The 18,262-nt window shown below is 50.8% G+C and overlaps 1 protein-coding gene across 1 annotated transcript in view; it reads left to right on the top strand.

The window, feature by feature from the left end:
- The first annotated feature begins 2,721 nt into the window (after nt 1-2,721).
- The window catches only part of IL34 (interleukin 34), a 53,040-nt gene continuing 37,499 nt past the window's right edge, over nt 2,722-18,262 (top strand). Inside the window, exon 1 of the mRNA XM_069456348.1 lies at nt 2,722-2,970. The gene's annotated coding sequence lies outside the window, so the exon portion shown is untranslated. The remainder of the gene's footprint in view (nt 2,971-18,262) is intronic.

Here is an 18,262-nt window from a genome sequence, read left to right as displayed (position 1 = left end):
GTGGCTGGGCGAGGTGGCTCATGCCTCCAATCCCAGCACTTTAGGAGGTGGAGGCAGGAGGATTGCTTGAGACCAGGGGTTCAAGACCAACCTGGGCAACATAGCAAGACTCCATCTCTACAAAAAATAAATTAGCTAGATGTGGTGGCATGCACTTATAGTTCCAGCTACTGGGGAGGCTGAGGCAGGGGGATCGTTTGAGCCCAGGAGCTTGAGTTGCGGTGAGCTATGATTGTGCCGAGCTATGATTGTGCCGCTGCACTCCAACCTGGGTGACAGAGCCAGACCTTGTCTCTAAAAGCAATAAACAAAATGAAAGACTCTGCTGGTGATATCTGCATTTCACAATCTAGTGTTAATGATCAGTAGCTCTGATAAGGAATGAGAGAACATTGCTTCTTGTTCAAAATGAAGCCAAAAAAAATTGTCAGAGTCATCAAAGAAGGCCAGGCATGATGGCTCTTGCCTGTAACCCCAGCAATTGGGGAGGCCAAGGTGGGAGGACTACGTGAAGCCAGGTGTTCAAGACTGGCCTGAACAACATACCAAGAGCTAGTCAGGAGGCTGAGACAGAAGGATTGCTTGGCCCAGGGGTTTGAGGCTGCAATGAGCTATAATCGTGCCACTGCACTCTAGCTTGGGCGACAGAGTGAGACCCTGTCTCTTAAAAAAAAATAAAAATCAAATCCAAGTTTGGAAATTCCAGGATTCCAGTTGTGGAGAAGGGGTTGGGAGCGCCCACCTGGAAGCTGAAGGGCCCTGTTCAGCACCCACCCTACCCCCACATCCAGCAGCTCTGTCAGTGCCCAGTGGAAGCCCGCCTCACCCACCACCTCTCACTGCCATCCAGAGCCTGGTCTTCAAGTTTAATTCACAGGCCCAGCCAACAGAACTTGCCCGCATCTCTGACTGCAAACAAGATCTCAGAAGGAACGGAGAGGGGCTTTTGATTTGGTCATTCGGGGAGAGTTTTCACAAGTTATTAATTTGGGGCCATGACCATATGTGTCTGAGCTAGTGACATGTGACAGTGAAAAGAAGTATTCATATTTACTGAGGGCTATTAGGGCCTAATGTTAGAAGACATGCTGGGGTATCTCTTGCTTTTAGGGAGTCAATACTGTAAGTGTGGAAAGGCAACTTTGCCGCACAAAGCAGTCAGAAACAAGATTCTGTCTGCCAAATGCCAAGTGGGGGTGAAGTCCATGAAGAGAGCACTGTGTGTGGAGTCAGATGACCTGGGTTCATTAACGTCTGAGCACAATCTCGGTTTCCTATCTGTAAAATGGGTGAGTAAGACTGACGACCCGGGGTCGCGGTAACACAGAAGTGTGTTCACTGGGTGTCCAGGGGGCTGAGGAGGTGTGGCCACCGAACTGGGTCTCTGGGCCCAGAAGCCAATATTGATGCTTTGAGAGATAGGGGCATCATTCCAAGCCAAAGGCCCCAGGGAGGGCACAGTGGGGTTTCTTCAGGCTGTGCCCCCGTCACCTCCACCCCCTGCCCTCCCACGAGTGCCCAACTGGTATGAATCAACGCCTTGGCAGGATGAATCAACGCCTTGGCAGGGCTCTACCCCAGGGCCTTGCAGACAGTGTGGCCAGTGCAGCCACTGCCTTGGAGACCAGGGGTGGGGAGTGAGCCGGGACATTCCAGCGTGGGTGCTGTTGTGCTGCTGCAAGTCCCGTTGTGTCCATCCAATGGAGAAAACATTTCTTGTGCTGGGCATTGGCATTCAGAATACGGCATGCCAGCACGTCTAGGACGGTATTTCCCGAACTAGGTGGGGTGGAGTCCTCCATGTTAATAAGGGGCCCCCTAATAAAGGATTCTGTGCTCACGTTCAGGGAGGTGCTGCAAACTGTCCTCTTGGAGAGTTCAAGGCTTTGACCTCAGTCCTCCCTCCCCCTCTACCCCCACCTCCCGGGGGGGGGGGGGGTGGCCCACCCCAGCTACTCCAAGTACAATCTAGTGGCATCTGGTAGAGATTACGGAGCTGCCCCTGCAGGTGCCAACAGAGCTCTGCTGGGTGGTGCCAGTCCCAGCTCAGTCACTCTCATGCAGGTCCAGGGAGGGTGTCCGTGGGGACAGGACAGAGGGAAAGGGCCTCTCCTCTGCTGTCTCTAGAAACTCCCACAAGTGTGGTGTCTGGACAGGCCCGAGTCGCCTGGGAAAAGCCCAGGCTTTGGGGTCAGACCTGCTGGGGAAGCGTTCACCTCTCGGGGCGCATGTCCCCCACAGAGACTGGCAGGCTGGGCAATCATCGGTCCTCGGCGGCAACCACGTGTATCAGAGAAAGGCCTGTCTCCCTTTAATGCCCCCACCCCATACACACACACTTCAGTCACCACCACAGCATCCACTTTTAAGAGACAAGGTCTCATTCTGTCGCCCAGGCTGGAGTGCGGTAGCACGATCATGGCTTAGTGCAGCCTCGAACTCCTGGACTCGAGCGATCCTCCCTCCTCAGCCTCCCAAGTCGCTTGGACCACAGGCAGGTACCACCAGGCCTGTCTCCGCATCACCCGGTTTTATTTACTTTTGTGAGAAGAGGTTTTTGTCGGGGTCTGTGTGTTCCGGAGAGGAGCTGGGGTAGCCCCTTTAAACAGTGCGAGCTGCTTGGGAACCAGGAGCTGGGGTCCTGGGGACTCCTGCACCGTCAGTCGGAACAGTCCCCTGGCTGGTCCCCTGCCTTTGAGGCTCCTTCCTACTCCTCACCACTCCCAGGCAGGCTGGGGCCACGTGGCCCTGTCCCGCCCTTGCTGGCTCCAGTCCCTGACTTGGAACCGCAGTGGCCTGCTTTCCCCGCCCTTCTCATCAGAGGGGAAGCCTGGATTGTGGGCTGGGGACAGCCGCAGCCTCTCCCACCTGGCACCCACTGCCTGCAGCCCCTAGGCACGCGCTCCGGACCCTGGAGCCCCTTAAAGCCACCAGCAAACTGTAGAAGACTGTGTCCTGGCACGTGAACAGGTAAGAAGGCCGTGGGTTTTCTCTCACATGGCTTGTTTCCTTCGCTCTGCCTCTGATGGCCTGGCTTCCCCACACCGATTTCGCTGCTGCTTCACTGATCACAGCAAGAGGGACTCGAGCTAGACTTGACATAGACAGTCCCAGCCAAGAAGCTCTGAAGTATGTCTCCGATAAATGGTGTGAATGGTCTGGTCTGGCTTTCATTTTTTTAACCTTTGCCTTCATCAGCCCGGCAGGAAACAGCAGATCCACATAACCATAGAACAAATCGCTTCTCTCGTGTGCCCTGCTGACTTTCATCAATTGACAACCAGCTGTCATGCGTCATGGGGATTGCACCCTTGGGTACTGCTGGAGTTCTTTAGACCTTAATGTGCCGTGGGCATGAACTGTTACTTGCATGAATCACCCTATCAGAAATTAATTGATTTAAAGTTCTTTAAAGGAAAGGGGAAAAAATCAATGGCATAGGTAAGTTTTTCTCAGACAGTATTTCTGAAATTAAAATGGAGTGTTCTGCTTTTATACTTTGTTTTTATTTATTTATTTATTCATTCATTTATCTATTTTAGAGATAGGGTCTCTCTCTGTTGCCCAGGCTAGAGTGCAGTAGTGTCATCAAACCTCAGTGTAGCCTCAAACTCCTGGGCTCAAGTGATTCTCCTGCCTCAGCCTCCCAAGTAGCTGGGACTACAGGTGTGTGCCACCACACTCAGCTAATTTTTAAATTTTTTGTAGCGGCAGGGTCTCCTTATGTTGCCCAGGCTGGTCTGTCTTGAACTCCTGGGCTCAAGTAATCCTCTGCCTTGGCCCCCCAAAGTACTGAGACCACAGGCGTGAGCCACCGTACCTGGCCTTTATTTTAAATGCACAGAAACCAACTGACTAGATGTCATTATAAGGTCCACGTGGTATTCGTCATGTTAACAAACCCATCCCAGGACATGTAGCCTTTGTCCTCGGTTGTGATGTGGGATTTCTTCCAGGTGTTTTGCAATTAATAATTCTGCTTTTATGGACAACTCTGTGGAAATAATGTATTTTGGTCTTTTTTTTTTTTTTTTTTTTTCCTCTTGGATTGAGACTTGTCCAACATTTTTTGGTCTTTTAAGTTGTTTTTTTTTTCCCCTCTCCTTGGATTTTATTCTCCATCCAGAACAAATACATGGGACAAAGGGCAAGAACATTTTTGTAGCTCAGCTCCTGCCACACATGGGTTCAGCTCACTTACAAGAATTAGAGGACTGATTTACTGATTTCCAGGACCATGGTGTCAGGATAGGGTGGGCGAGGGACCTGTGATCTCTGGGATTTTTCAGGAAGGGAGATGGCGGCAGCCTAGCATCGTGGTTAGGAGCTTGGCCTCTGATGGCAGACTAGCCTGGGTTTGTACACTGTAGCTGCCTAACCTTGACCTCTCACCTAATAACTTCATTGTGCCTCAGTTTATTCATGTGTGAAATAGAGATTATAAAACTTGTTAGGGATGTTGGGAGATGGAGACCTAGCACAATGTCTGGTGCTTACTAAGCACCCCTCGGGGGCTCCCCTGGGCAGAATTGAGAAGGTCAAGAGTGGATGAATGGTTTCATCATCTGTTAGAGGATTTTTTTTTTTTTTTTTTTTTTTTTTTTTTTTTTTGAGACAGAGTCTCACTCTGTTGCCCGGGCTAGAGTGCCATGGCGTCAGCCTAGCTCATAGCAACCTCAAACTCCTGGGCTCAAGCGATCCTCCTGCCTCAGCCTCCCATGTAGCTGGGACTGCAGGCATGTGCCACCATGCCCAGCTAATTATTTTTTCTTTTTTTTTTTTATTTCATCTTATTGTTATGGGGGATACAGAATTGCAGGTTACATATGTTGCCCATGTACCGCCTTTCCCCCCAAGTCAGAGCTCCAGGCGTGTCCGTTCCCCAGGTAGTGTGCGTTGCACCCATCATGTAGGTATATGTCCCTCCCCCCCCACCCCCCCTTCCCGAGTCAGCACCTTCAAGTGTTACCATTCCCCAAACGGTGTGCAATGCACTCATTGTGTAGGCATACCCCCATCCCCTCCCCCACCCCCCACCTCAGTCTGATATCCGATTGGTGTCGTTCCCAGATTTGTATTTAGGTGATGTTCAGGGAAACCAATTTTCTGGTGAGTACATGTGATGCTTGTTTTTCCATTCTTGGGATACTTCACTTAATATAATGGGTTCCAACTCTCTCCAGGAGAACCATAGAGATGTCGTATCTTCATTATTTCTTATAGCTGAGTAATATTCCATGGCATACATATACCACAGCTTACTAATCCAATCATGTATTGATGGGCATTTGGGTTGTTTCCACATCTTTGCTATTGTGAATTGTGCTGCTATAAACATTCGGGTACATGTGTCTTTGTTACAGAATGACCTTTTTTCCTTTGGGTATATGCCCAGTAATGGGATTGCTGGGTCAAATGGCAGGTCTACTTGAATCTGTTTAAGATACCTAATTATTTTTTCTATATATTTTTAGTTGTCCAGATAATTTCTTTCTATTTTTTTTTTTTTTTCTTGGTAGAGTCGGGGTCTCGCTCTTGCTCAGGCTGGTCTCCAACTCCTGAGCTCAAACGATCCACCCGCCTCCCAGAGTGCTAGGATTACAGGCGTGAGCCACCGTGCCTGGCCTGTTAGAGGATGTTTTGATGAGGCCCCATCCACCCTGAGGCTGGAGGGCTGGGCACCTGGCTCAGGCCTCCTTCTGGAGGTCCCCCAGGCTCTCAGCCTCCCCCTGCCATCACCTCTGGGTGCCACCCTTCCCATCTCAGCCACCTGCCTCAAAGCGCAGGTTTAAGGGACCCCGGGACGGAGTGGAGAACGGGAAGTCTGTGGGTGCATTTCCCACCCTGCGGCCGCTGTGGTAGGTTACTAGGAGGCCACGTGGAATGTGGGCTCAGGCCCTGGAGCTGGTCCCGCTGGGTCCAGTCCTGGCCCCACCGCTTCCCACCTGTGGGCAGTCACTGGCCTTCTCCAAGTCTGTTTCCTCACGTGTAAAATAGAAGTGTTAACACCTGTGCCATAGAACTACTTGAGATAACATAGGTAAGGCACCTGGCACTTAGGGACCCCTTACTGTGAATGGTTAAAGTGATGCCCCAGAGCCTCTGGGAAGGTACCAGAATTAGCTGTAAAAGGCAGAAAACTCACGGGTTTGTCTTCTCGGTCAACAAACATTTGTTGGGTTGTCTGGCCATGGTGCTAGAAACCAGGGCGAGAGATGCATAAGACAGCCCCCCTGCTCTTGAAATAGCCCGCACTGTGGGGGCAGAGAGAGCAATGAGCAGGTCGGTCCGAGCACGCAGGAAGCAGCTCCTCGCCTACGAGTGAAGAGCACTCGATTAGGCAGAGACTGGAAAGAAGCAGCCATGGCAAGTTGGAAGCCAATTTGAGCGTGGGGAAGTGTGAGTGCAGGAGGGCTGGGTGCAGGGTAAGGGAGAGGGACATGCGATGGAAGGAGCTGGAAGGAGCCGAGGGAACCGGATTGTGGAGAACTTTGGAGGTCAGGTGAGAATTTCGACTTGATCTCAGCGATGCGGAGACTTAAGCGGGTTGTGAGATGCCTGTTCTGGCAGCTTTGAGAGGTGGGGGACGGTGCTAGCCTTCCTCCCTGTCTCAGGGACTCTGATGGTACCCCAAATATATAGCTGCAGAGAGTGGGATTTAGGAGTTGGGGTTCTGGGGCCCTGGGGTTCTGGTCCTATCCCCACCACCAGAACACGAAGATCTCTTCCGCTTCACATTAGGACTCAGGGCAATTGGGCTTCTTACAGCTCTTTCCTTCCGGGGTTTGTAGAGTGTCTCTGGGGGTCATAGCCCTCCCTACTGTCCCCTACCCCTGAGACAGTACTGTCTGAAAGTCTGAGAACTGTGGCCTCCAGGCCTGGGACAATCCCAGGGGGGTTCCTCGCTCTGGCTGTTGTGCATGCTTGCATGTGAGGGCCATGTCCCACAAGTGGGTGGGGTGTCCCCTGGGGACTGGGCTGCAGTCAGCTTGGGAACCTACTTCCCGAACTTTCCAGGGGCTGCCTGGAGAGCTCCATCTGTGCATCCCAGCACGCCTGGACCACCAGCGGGCTTCCCCCTTGGGACCCTCTCCAGGTCAGGAGAGGTGAATGGGTTGGGACTTGGCTACAGTTAGGAAGGTTCAGATCAAGGATATGAGTTTGAAAGGCCAAAGACACGACTTCCTCCCAGCAGCTGTTTGGAAAGGTCAGGGCCCCTGCTCTAGTGCTTTCTGGGGTGCCTGTTGCCTGTCACAGCATGAGAAAGCCCACACTCTGGGCTGGAATCTACCACTAAGTCCCAGTCTCCCTTCTGGCCTTGTCCCCCCATGTCTTCTCAATGTCTCCTCCCTCCAGCCCTTTCCAGTTTCCCAAGAGCCAGCACCCTGCTGCCTTGTCTTCCTACTTTCTCATGACACTAAAATCTCTCTGCAAGCGTTTTTGTAGCCATCTTAATTATTTTGCAGTGTGCAATTTAGTAGTATTAAGTATATCCACGGTGTTGTGCAATGGATCTCCAGAACCTTTTCACCTTGCAAAACAGAAACCCTGTATCCATTAGACAGCTCCTCTCCCTCCCCCCGGTCCCTGGGAACCCTTTCTGCTGTCTGTCTCTATGAGTTCGACTACCTAAGGACCTCATGTAAATGGAATCATACAGTCTTTTTGTGTCTGTCTTATTTCTCTTAGCCATAATGTCCTCAAGGTTCTTGCTGGTTGTGGCAAGTGACAGGATTTCCTCCCTTTTCTAGGCTGAACGATACTCCATTGTGCATATACATATATACACCATATTTTGTTTATCCATCAGCAGACACTTGGGTTGCTTCCACCTGTTAGCTATTATGAATGCGGACATAGGTATACAGATATCCCTTCAAGTCCCTGCTTTCAATTGTTTTGGGTATATATCCAGAAGTGGAATTGCTGGATCATATGGTAATTCTACTTTTAATTTTTGGAGGAACCGCCATGCTGTTTTCCACAGCGGCTACACCATTTTACATTCCCACCAGCAGTGCACAACGGTTCCAGTTTCTCCACGTTCTCGCCAATGCTTGTTATTTTCTGGTGGTTGTTGTTGTTGTTCATAATAGCCATCCTCATGGGTGTGAGGTGCTATCTCATTGTGGTCTTGATTTACATTTCCCTAATGACTAAGGCTCTTTGCATGTGCTTGTTGTCCATTTGTGTATCATCTTGGGATAAATGTCTATTCAAGTCCTTTGCCCATTTTTCAATTGGGTTATTTAATTTTTTGTTATTGAATTGTAGGAGTTCTTTATATATTTTGAGAATTAACTCTTAATTAGATGTATGATTTGCAAATATTTTCTCCCTTCTATATAGGCTGCTATTTCGCTCTGTTGATTGTGTCCTTGATGCACAAAGTCTTTAATTTTGATGTAGCCCCATTTGTCTATTTCTGCCTTTGTTGCCTGTGTTTTTGGTGTCATATCCAAGAATTCATTGACATCTGGTGGCTACTGAGCCAGCCCCAAGGCCCCATTCCCACTACCCAAGAGAGAGGCCCAGCCCAAAACGCTAGTTTCAGAGTTGCCTAGGTCGGGGGAATCCAGGGGCTGGGGTGAGTCTTGCAGCCCCTGGGGTGGTCTCATTCAGGGTCACTGCCTCCTCCCTGGCCAGGACCTGGATGGAGGGCAGACAATGCTGGGGCCCCAGGGCAGTCACTGACCAGCTGGACAGCAAGGATTTGCGGGGACAGGGGTGTCGACAGCCCTGAGCTTGAATCCCAGCTCTGCCACCTGTGGGACCTTGAGTAAGTCACCATGTCTCTCCAGGCCCACTTTCCACAGCCATAAAATGGGGATAAACATGGTATCTCCCTACACTCACATCCATCAGGATAGCTATTACCAGAAAAAAAAAAAAAGGGAAAACAAGTGTTGCTGAGGATGTGGAGAAACTGGAAGCCTGTGCACTGCTGGTGGGAACGGAAACTGGTGCAGCCGCTGTGGAAAACAGTTCAGTGAGTCTTCAAAAACTTAAAAATGAAATTAAGCCGGGCGTGGTGGCTCACGCCTGTAATCCTAGCATTCTGGGAGGCCGAGGTGGGAGGATTGCTCAAGGTCAGGAGTTCCAGACCAGCCTGAGCAAGAATGAGACCCCATCTCTACTAAAAATAGAAAGAAATTATATGGACAACTAAAAATATATATAGAAAAAATTAGCCAGGCATGGTGGCGCACGCCTGTAGTCCCAGCTACTTGGGAGGCTGAGGCAGGAGGATTGCTTGAGCCCAGGAGTTTGAGGTTGCTGTGAGCTAGGCTGACGCCACGGCACTCTAGCCCGGGCGACAGAGCAAGACTCTGTCTCAAAAAAAAAAAAAAAAAAAAAAAATGAAATTAACATATGATCCAGCAATTCCACTTCTGGGTATATTCTGAAAATAATCAAAAGCAGGGTTTCTGAGAGAGATTTGCACACTGGGGTTCATGGCAGCATTATTCACACTAGCAAGGAGGTGGAAGCCACTCGTCATGGACACAGATGAATGGGTAAACAAAATGTGGCATTTCCATACAATGGAATGTAATTCAGCCTCTAGAAGGGAAGAAATCCTGGTCACATGCTCCAACATGAACGAACCTTGGGGACATGATGCTAAGTGAAGTAAATAAGCCGGGCACAAGAAGACAAACACTGTCTGATCCCACTTAGGCGAGGTAGTTAGAGCAGTCAAGCTCACAGAAACCGACAGTAGGAGGACGACTGCCAGGGGCTGGGGCGAGGGAGGATGGGGACCGAGTTTCAGTTTCACAAGATGGAAAAAGTTCTGGAGGTGGGTGGCGGTGATGGGAGCGCAGCAGTATGAATGCACTTACTGTGCACCGAAAAATGGTCGAGATGGTAAATTTTATGTTATGTTTTTACCATTATTAAAAAAATATGGGGAAAACAGTGGGTTCCTTAGGGGGATTCTGTGAGGCCCGGGTGAGGCAATGCACGTGAACTGCTATTATTAGCATCAGGCCCGTGGACGTCCAGCGCTTTCTGCCTCCAATTAAGAGTTGCAGGAAAGATGGCAACAGACCCAGGCCCTGGGGGTAGTGTCCGTGTCCCTGTGGAAGGAATTACTCTATTCTGCAGAAGGTGCTCGGGGCAGGAGAGGGCTGGGACTCGGGGGACACTTCCTGGGGCAGTGGCTGGGCCCTGGTCAGGGGATTCCTAGCATTTGTGGGATGGGTGGATTCCAGGCATTGGAAAGTCCCTGGCAGAGAAATCATTTCCGCTAAGGGGCAGTTTGCAGGGAGATTTCAGCTCAGCCCAGAGAGCTTGTGATCAGAGCTGTCTGAATGTGAAGACAGGCTACCTTCTGGGGTGGTGAGCTCCCCGTTAGTGGAGGCAAGTAAGGAGAGCTAGGTGAGCTGCCGAGGAGATTTCTGTGTGAGGTGGGGATGGAGCCACTGCTCTGACATGATCCAGCCCAGGCAAAGTTATATATTAATACAATAGGCCCGTGCAAAGGCGGGACCCAGGGCAGAGCAGCTTGTGCCCAGCCCTCCCCTCGGTAACCATAAAAACAGCTGCTACTGTTTACACTGGGCCAAGCACGGTGTCCAGTGCTGAGCAGGCTTGATCCCAAACCCTTACCGCAACCCTGTGCGGTGGGTGCTGTCAACCTGTGGGAACCAGGACCCAGGGTTAAGTCACCTGCCCTAGGTTAGCCAGTAGGTGGTGGGGCTGGGATTTGAACCAGGCAGTCTGGCTCGAGCCCTCTGTGCTGGGTGGAAATCTACCAAATCTGTCTCCCCAGCCTGCCTCTCCCTGCTCTATTGGCCCTGGCAGCCAGTCCCTGGGGCCCTGTCCCCACCCCGGCGCCCCCACCAGTGAGTCAGCGCCGCCCCCTCTCTCTGGCTAGCTCTGCACTCTCAGCGCTCGCTAGAGACCACCTCCAGGCTCCATGTCACTCGGCGCCTTCCTCCTCCTTCCATGCAATGAGACCCTCCTCGATAACTCTGTTCCAGGGCTCAGAGTCTTAACCGTAACTGTTAAGCTCATTTTCCCTTTTGCAACTGTGTGCTTTCCAACCCCGCTCTCTGGGTGCCAAGACCTTGTCCACGTGATTGAAATTTGTCCAGCTCCAGCCCAGCACCAGACAGGCAATAAATGCCACCGCTGATGGTGGTGATACTGTGTTCTCCTCCGTACTCAGATCTGACACAGGATTACCGCCGTGTTTGCAGTTGTGGCAGAGGAAGCCCCGGCAGGCACAGCTAAGCTGTGTGCAGGCACCGTCTCACCGGGTTCCTACAGAGCCCAGCAGGCGACATGCTGCTGTTGTTCCCATATCTCAGATGAGGAGACTGAGGCCTGGAGAGGTTAGGTCATGCTCAGGGCCTTGCAGCTCTGCACTGGTGGCCGGGTCTGTCAGCAGTGATACTCCCAGTTCCTTGCTGCCTTTGAGAGCAAAGTGCATTTAAGCTTTCTCTTCCACTCTCTCCTGTGTCCTCCCCACCACCCTGTGGTGCCATTTTATGAATGAAGATGCTGCTTAGGGGCTCCCCCAAGGCCCCACAGTGGCCAGGGGCACAGCGGGGCAGGGTGGGGGCCCTCCCAGCCTCCTTGCTCCAGGCCAGCAGACTGGCCGGCCCAGCTGGGGTGGGGCTGCGGTGGGGCCAGGGCCAGGTGCTCTCCAGTGTCCTCCCAGACAGGCAACCTCTGCTGGATGACATCTCGGGAGAGGGCGCCTGCTGGTCCTGCTCCATCCTCCTCCCCGCTACTCCTACCACCTCCTGAGGTGTAATAGGAGGCCGCTCCTCTCTCTGTCCATGGAAATCCTGTAGGCAACACAAGTTTTCACTCTCACAGGGCAGTGACAGAGTTCGGGAACCCCCAGCCCCACCCTATAAGGCATGGCTGTTAAGCCCAGAGAAGGAAGCCAAGGCTGGTTCAGGTGTTATAGAGGCGGATCTAGGACTTGAACCCTGGGCTGTCTGCCTGCAAAGCCCATTAACACTTGCTGAATAATTTTTTTTTTTTTTCTTTCCAAGACAGGATCTCACTCTGTTGCCCAGGCTAGAGTGCAGTGGGGTCATCCTAGCTCACTGCAACCTCAGACTCCTGGGCTCAAGGGATCCTCCTGCCTCAGCCTCTCGAGTAGCTGGGACTACAGGTGCCCACTGCCACACCTAGCTAATTTTTCCATTTTTTGTAGGGACGGGGTCCTGCTCTGTTGCCCACATTGGGCTCAAACTCCTGGTCTCAAGCGATTCTCCTGCCTCTGCCTCCCAAAGTGCTGAGATTACAGATGTGAGCCACTATACCTGGTTCTTGTTTTTTTAAACAGTTTTTAAAGCTTTCTCTTTTTTTTTCTTTTTCCTTTCTTTTCTTATAGTATGTGACTTTCAATTAAAGCTTTCTTAAAAACAAATAGTCGAAAGAAAATGTTTTAAACACAGTTTTATAGCAGAAAAATTGAGCAGCTAGTATATAGTTACATTTAGCTGCCCATCCTGGAGACACGGTTTCCCTCATTACTAGCATCTTGCATTATTGAGGCACATTTGTTATAGTTGACGAACTGATATTGATAATAAAATTAACTAAACAAGTTCAAGTCCATAGTTTACACTGGGGTTCGCTCTTGGTGTTGTACAGTTCTGTGGGTTTTGACAAATGTACAATGACACGTATCCACAGTTACAGCATCATACAGAACAGTTTCGCTGCCCTAAGGGCTCTCTGTGCTTCACCTGGTCATCCGTCCCCACCCTGACAACCACGGATCTTTTTACTGTGTCCACAGTTTTGCCTTTTCCAGAATGTCGTACAGTTGGATTCACACAGTAAGTAGCCTTTTCAGATTGGTTTCTTTCGTTTAGCAATGTGTGCTTGAAGTTCCTCCATATCTTTGCATGGCTTTTGCTGACTCATTTCTTTTTATCGCCGAATCATGTCCCACGTATGGACATGCCACAGTTTGTTTATCTATTCATGTATTGAAGGACATCTCAGTTGCTTCCAGTTTTGGGCGATTATGAACAGAACTGCCATAACCATTCATGTGTAGGTTTTTGTATGGACAGAAATTTTCAGCTCAACTGGGTAAGGAGTGAGATGACTTGATTTTACGGTAAGACGATGTTTAGCTTTGTAAGAAACTGTGAAACTTTTCCAAAGTGGCTGTCTGATTTTGCATTCTCACCAGCAATGAATGAGGGTTTCTGTTGCTCTTCATACTTGCCAGCACTTAGTGTTGTCAGTTTGTTTTCAATTTTAGCCATTCAGATGGGTGTGTAGGGGTAGCTCATTATTTGGTTTGTTTATTTATTTATCTATTTATCTATTTATTTAGATAGAGTCTCGCTCTGTTGCGCCAAGGCCATGGGTGGAGCGGAGGAGGAGGGGAGGAGGAGGCTTGGGAGGCTACCAGTCCAGACAGGGGCAGGTTCTTATCAGAATAAAGACTCCAGGCCTTGGAAGCCCTCCTGTCTCCAGGTGGCTGCATTTTAATTTCTTAGTTTGTTTCCTCTCTAGTTTCTTAGAAACGTTCTTCTGGGAAAGAGTCTGACCTTCTTTGGCTGACTGCGGGAGCAGTGGGATCTGTCTTAGTCCGTTTGGGCTGCCATAGCAGAGTGCTGCAGACTGAGGGGCTTAGCATTCATTGCTCTGGAGGCTGGGAAAACCAAGATCAAGGCACTGGCAGACTCGGTGTCTGGTGAGGGCCCTCGACCTGGACAATCATCTCTTCCTTGTAACCTCACATGGCAGAAGGAGCGAAGGATCTCTCTGGCCACTCCTTATAAGTGGACAAATTCCATTCACGAGGGCTCCACCCTCATGACCTAATCACCTTCCAATCACCCTCCAACCTCTTAATACCATCACACTGGGGTGATGCATTTGAAATATTGGGCAGACACAAATGTTCAGATCACAGCAGAATTTACCCATACCGAGAGCTAGACTGCCAAGAAGAAGTGGCCAGGGTGTTCCCAGAGGCACAAAGGGGACCAGGGTCATGACAGGCTGTGGTGAATATCCAGGGAGAAGTGAGCTACCGCAAACCAGGTGTCTGAGTGGCAGATCTGCACCAAATCCATTTCCCCTGCGTAGGTCTCCCTCCCAGGCTGGAGGTGGCTCTTCTAGACACCGCACTGAGCTCTCTGGCACCTCATTTCCCAATGGGCTCTGCAACCACGTGTGTGCCTCTCTCCTCCCATCTCCCGGCCCTGCCAAAAATATTTGTGTCCAGTTGCAATGAGGGTGGAGCTGCTATTGTCCATGCGCGTCATGCATGTAGCAATAACAGCTTACTACTGACCAGGCCCAGGGCTAATAACTGCAAAGTTCACTCCCATTTTACAGATGAGGAAACTGAGGCTCTGAAGCCAGACCTGTGCTTGTGCCCATAATACTCGATTATCTCTACAGGCTCCCAGCACCTAGGGTACAGGCACACACAGTAGGGTCCTTTCCAGCTCAACCTGTTTATAAGTGGATCTCCCAAGTGGCTCAGGTGGTTGGGTGATGGATGCTGATTTCTCCTGGTGAGCTGAGCCCCTTCCCCTCTGTTGGGCTCTGGGGTAATTCTCTGGCTCCCCTCTTCCCAAATGGCATTGCTTTGGGCTACTACTGACCTGTTTATTTCTAGGTGCCCTTCTCCTAAAGTGGAGTTACTCCCTCACAGAGTTCAGCCAGTATTTTAAGTTCTTTTTGCAAATTGGTCCAAGTAGGACCAATCCAGAAAGATTGGAGTATTTTATCAATGAGTACATATCAGACATATGTGTCTTCCCTCCCCAGCATCTTCTCTTGTCCCCACTCTCCATCCTTCCTCCTCTACTGCAAGTCTCTTCCCTCTTCCTGCCCTTAAGCCTCCTTTGACCACCTTGGCCAACTCCAATCTATCCCTTCCCCAAACATCTATTCATTCATCATACATGCCATAAAAACTAGCCTTGAACTGCTCTGTAGATGTTCTCTGGCTTGGCCTCCAAGATCACCAACTAACTTGTGATTTCCATAAGGGCAGAGGACTGAATCCTTGAGTGCAGGGTGGTGCTGGGCACATAATGCCTCCTTGTTAGCCACTGACAGAGCAAGGCACTGCATGTGGAAATATTCTCTAACCCGCAGGTGAGACATAAAATGCACAACACGGTTCTTGGAGTTACCACATTCTGCTGATTCTAAAACATTCCTCCTTCTGCCCTTCATTTTCACATCTTCTCTGAAATCAGGATCAATGGCATTTCATAATTTAGTTGGCAGTTTTTCCCCCTCTCTTTCTCAGTGGTGCATAAAATAATAGTGCATTTTATAATCAATGGTGCATTAGGTTTGATGAAATGAGGTGTGAGAATCTGTTGGTAGCTGTTTCTGGTTTGCACCCGGAAAAAAGCATTTGGGAGAAATGAGGGGATGTTGGGAAAGATGAAGGGACACTGGGAGAGATGATGAATGCTGGGAGAAGTGGGGGATGCTGGAAGATAAGGATGCTGGGAGAAATAGGGGATGCTGGGAGAAGTGCAGGATACTGGGAGGGAAGAGGAATGCTGGGAGAAGCAGGGGATGCTGGGAATGATGGACACTGGGAGAGATGAGGAATGCTGGGAGAAGTAGGGGATGCTGGGAAAGGAGGGGAGGTGCCCTACTGAGCCCAGAAGCTTCCTGAATCACCCTGATTGATCTGTATTCTTCCTCCGCATTCTCCTGTGCCTAGGCTGCCTTGGAGGCTGACTCCTTGGGAATCAGAAGCCAGCCTCCTGCTGGGTGTCCCAGAGTTCTTCCCTCACCTGTGGGGAAGAGCCAAGGATGCCTCTGACTGACCGGCTGCTGGGCCGGAGGAATGAGGAAACTGAGCTCCCAGCCCCAGTCCGAGTCCACACAGGGAGGGCCCAGAGAGGCCAAAGGGCAAGGGCCACAGGCTTTTTGACCTCTGAGGAAGTAAAGAAAGCAAACCCACCCATTGTGACGTGGAATAGCTCCTCTCCAGCCCAGTGGCTGTGGGCTCCAGCCAGAGTGGCCTCCTCTGACCAGCTCCAGCCTCTGTGTTCAGATGCCATAGTTGCAGGGTGCTCAGGTCACCCTCTCCAGTGCCAGATCCTCATGGGCCCCACCCCCCAGGCCAGGTCCTCCTTTGGCTTCACAATCAGGCTCCTTAGCTGCACAAGATTGCTGGGTTGGGGGAATGTGGCCTTTTCCTTTTGCCTTCAGACCATTTCTCTACTGTAGAGTTAATGGCGAGAGCTTTGTGGTTAGGTGCATTTAAATTCAATACTTGCTCCTCCACTTGCTCACTGCGTGACTTTGGGCAAGTAGCTGAACTTTCTGAGTTTTGGTTTCCTCTTCTTTAAAATGAGGGTGAGAATTTCTAGCTTTGGAATTGATGTTGGTGGGAGAGGGAATTAAATGACATAAAGTGACTAAAAATTAGCTATTAGTATTATCCTTTGTCCCTGTGGCTCTTTTCTTTTTTTGAGGCAGAGTCTCACTCTCTTGCTCCGGCTAGAGTGCTGTGGCGTCAGCCTAGCTCACAGCAACCTCAAACTCCTGAGCTCAAGTGATCCTTCTGCCTCAGCCTCCCGAGTAGCTGGGACTACAGGCATGCGCCACCATGCCTGACTAATTTTTCTATATATATTTTTTTAGCTGTGCATATAATTTCTTTCTATTTTTAATAGAGATGGGGTCTCACTCTTGCTCAGACTGGTCTTGAACTCCTGAGCTCAAACAATCCACCCGCCTCGGCCTCCCAGAATGCTAGGATTACAGGCGTGAGCCACTGCGCCCGGCCGGATTTAGATTTTAATGGCCACAGGACAAGGGACAAAGTTTGGAGCCTACATGAAACAAGGGAGGTAGAATTGAGACACCCCCCCCCCCCACACACACATATAGCTGGGACTCTCAAAGGTTTAAACCCCACTGAAAGACCAGAAAAAAATTTACCCACTGGCAAAGGTAGGACGAGGAAACTTATTTAATTTGGCCTGGGTTTAGGTTGCAAGAGGCCTTTTCTGAAGAATTTTAACCGCAGGCCTGCCCTCTTGGATTTGGCAATCAAATTTACATGACTTATGTGATCCTAGAGTCTCTAAGCAAGAAATGAACGTGAAAGCTATTCCTGATTGCCACATTCACAGAGACAGAAAGTGGGAGGTGCTGGCCAGGGCCTGGGGCGCAGGGGGAAGCAGGGAGTTGTTTAATGGGTGCAGAGTTTCGGGTTTGAAAAGATGAAAAGCGTTCTGGAGATCGTTTGCACAGCGATGTGAAGGTGCTAATATTACGGAGTGAGGAGGAAGGAGGCTGGAGCGCCAGTAGGACCAGGCTGCCCTCCACCTCCGTCTTCCTGTTGAGGAGAGCTGGTCCTGACTGCCAGGCTGCAGGCCACCAACCCTGGTGACAGATGCTTCTGGAAGTTCTGGAACAACCCTCCTGCCCAGGCTAGGTTCCATCTTAAGGAATTCACCCTCCTCCACCTCTTGGGAAGAGTTGAGCTTCTCTGAGTTTTGGATTCCTCTGTCTTCTCACCGTGCAAGGGACGCAGGTGAGAGCTCATCTCTCATCGTTGGCTAGAAGGGTGGCAAAGGCCCCTGTAGGTCCCCGCTCCAGGAAGCCGGCTTGGCCCCGCCCCTTCCCTATCTCCTCCCCTTCCCGGGCCAGCTCACGCTCCCAGAGGCATCTCTTCGCCCTCGAGGACTTGCTCACTGTTTCCTGGTCTCCCCACTGGTGTCACAGTGGGCTTGGAGCTTTCCTTCCTTGTGTGACAAAGCCCGGGCTCCCCAGAGAGGCTCCGTCCCACAGCACACATGGAATAGGGTCTGACTCTGAGGTGAGACTTCGTGACCCGTTAACAAGTGTCACGTGCTTATACTGGGTGAGCATGGGAAGGGGTGGGGGCTCCAGGGCGCGTCCTGAATCAGACCGTGTGTGAAGGAGGAGGGTGGGGCCTGGCGAGGAGCCCCCTCCACCCCTACTCGGGCCTTCCCTTTCCAAGCGCTGTGGGGATGGGGGTGGGGGCTGCATGTCATTCCCTCCTCGGCAGCAATGCTGACAGTTGTTAGCAGGAAAGACAGCCCCGCTCTCCGCTGTGACCTCCCTGTGTACTTGCATGAGTTAGCACAGTGAGGCTCTGAGTTAGGTGCCTGGAATTCAGAGGGGCTGCGGTCCCAGCAGAGCAGAGAGCTGGGAAACTCTGAATGAATGAATGATTGTTTCATCACAGTCACGATGGTGGTTAGGAAGCCCAGTTCCCCGTTGCTTTTGAAAGCGTGGCAGGGCACACCCTCACAGG

This window comes from Eulemur rufifrons, chromosome 23 (assembly GCF_041146395.1).
Source record: "Eulemur rufifrons isolate Redbay chromosome 23, OSU_ERuf_1, whole genome shotgun sequence".
Lineage (NCBI taxonomy): Eukaryota > Metazoa > Chordata > Mammalia > Primates > Lemuridae > Eulemur > Eulemur rufifrons.
Note: the sequence above shows the minus strand (reverse complement) of the source record. Positions and strands in the feature narration are given on the sequence as shown.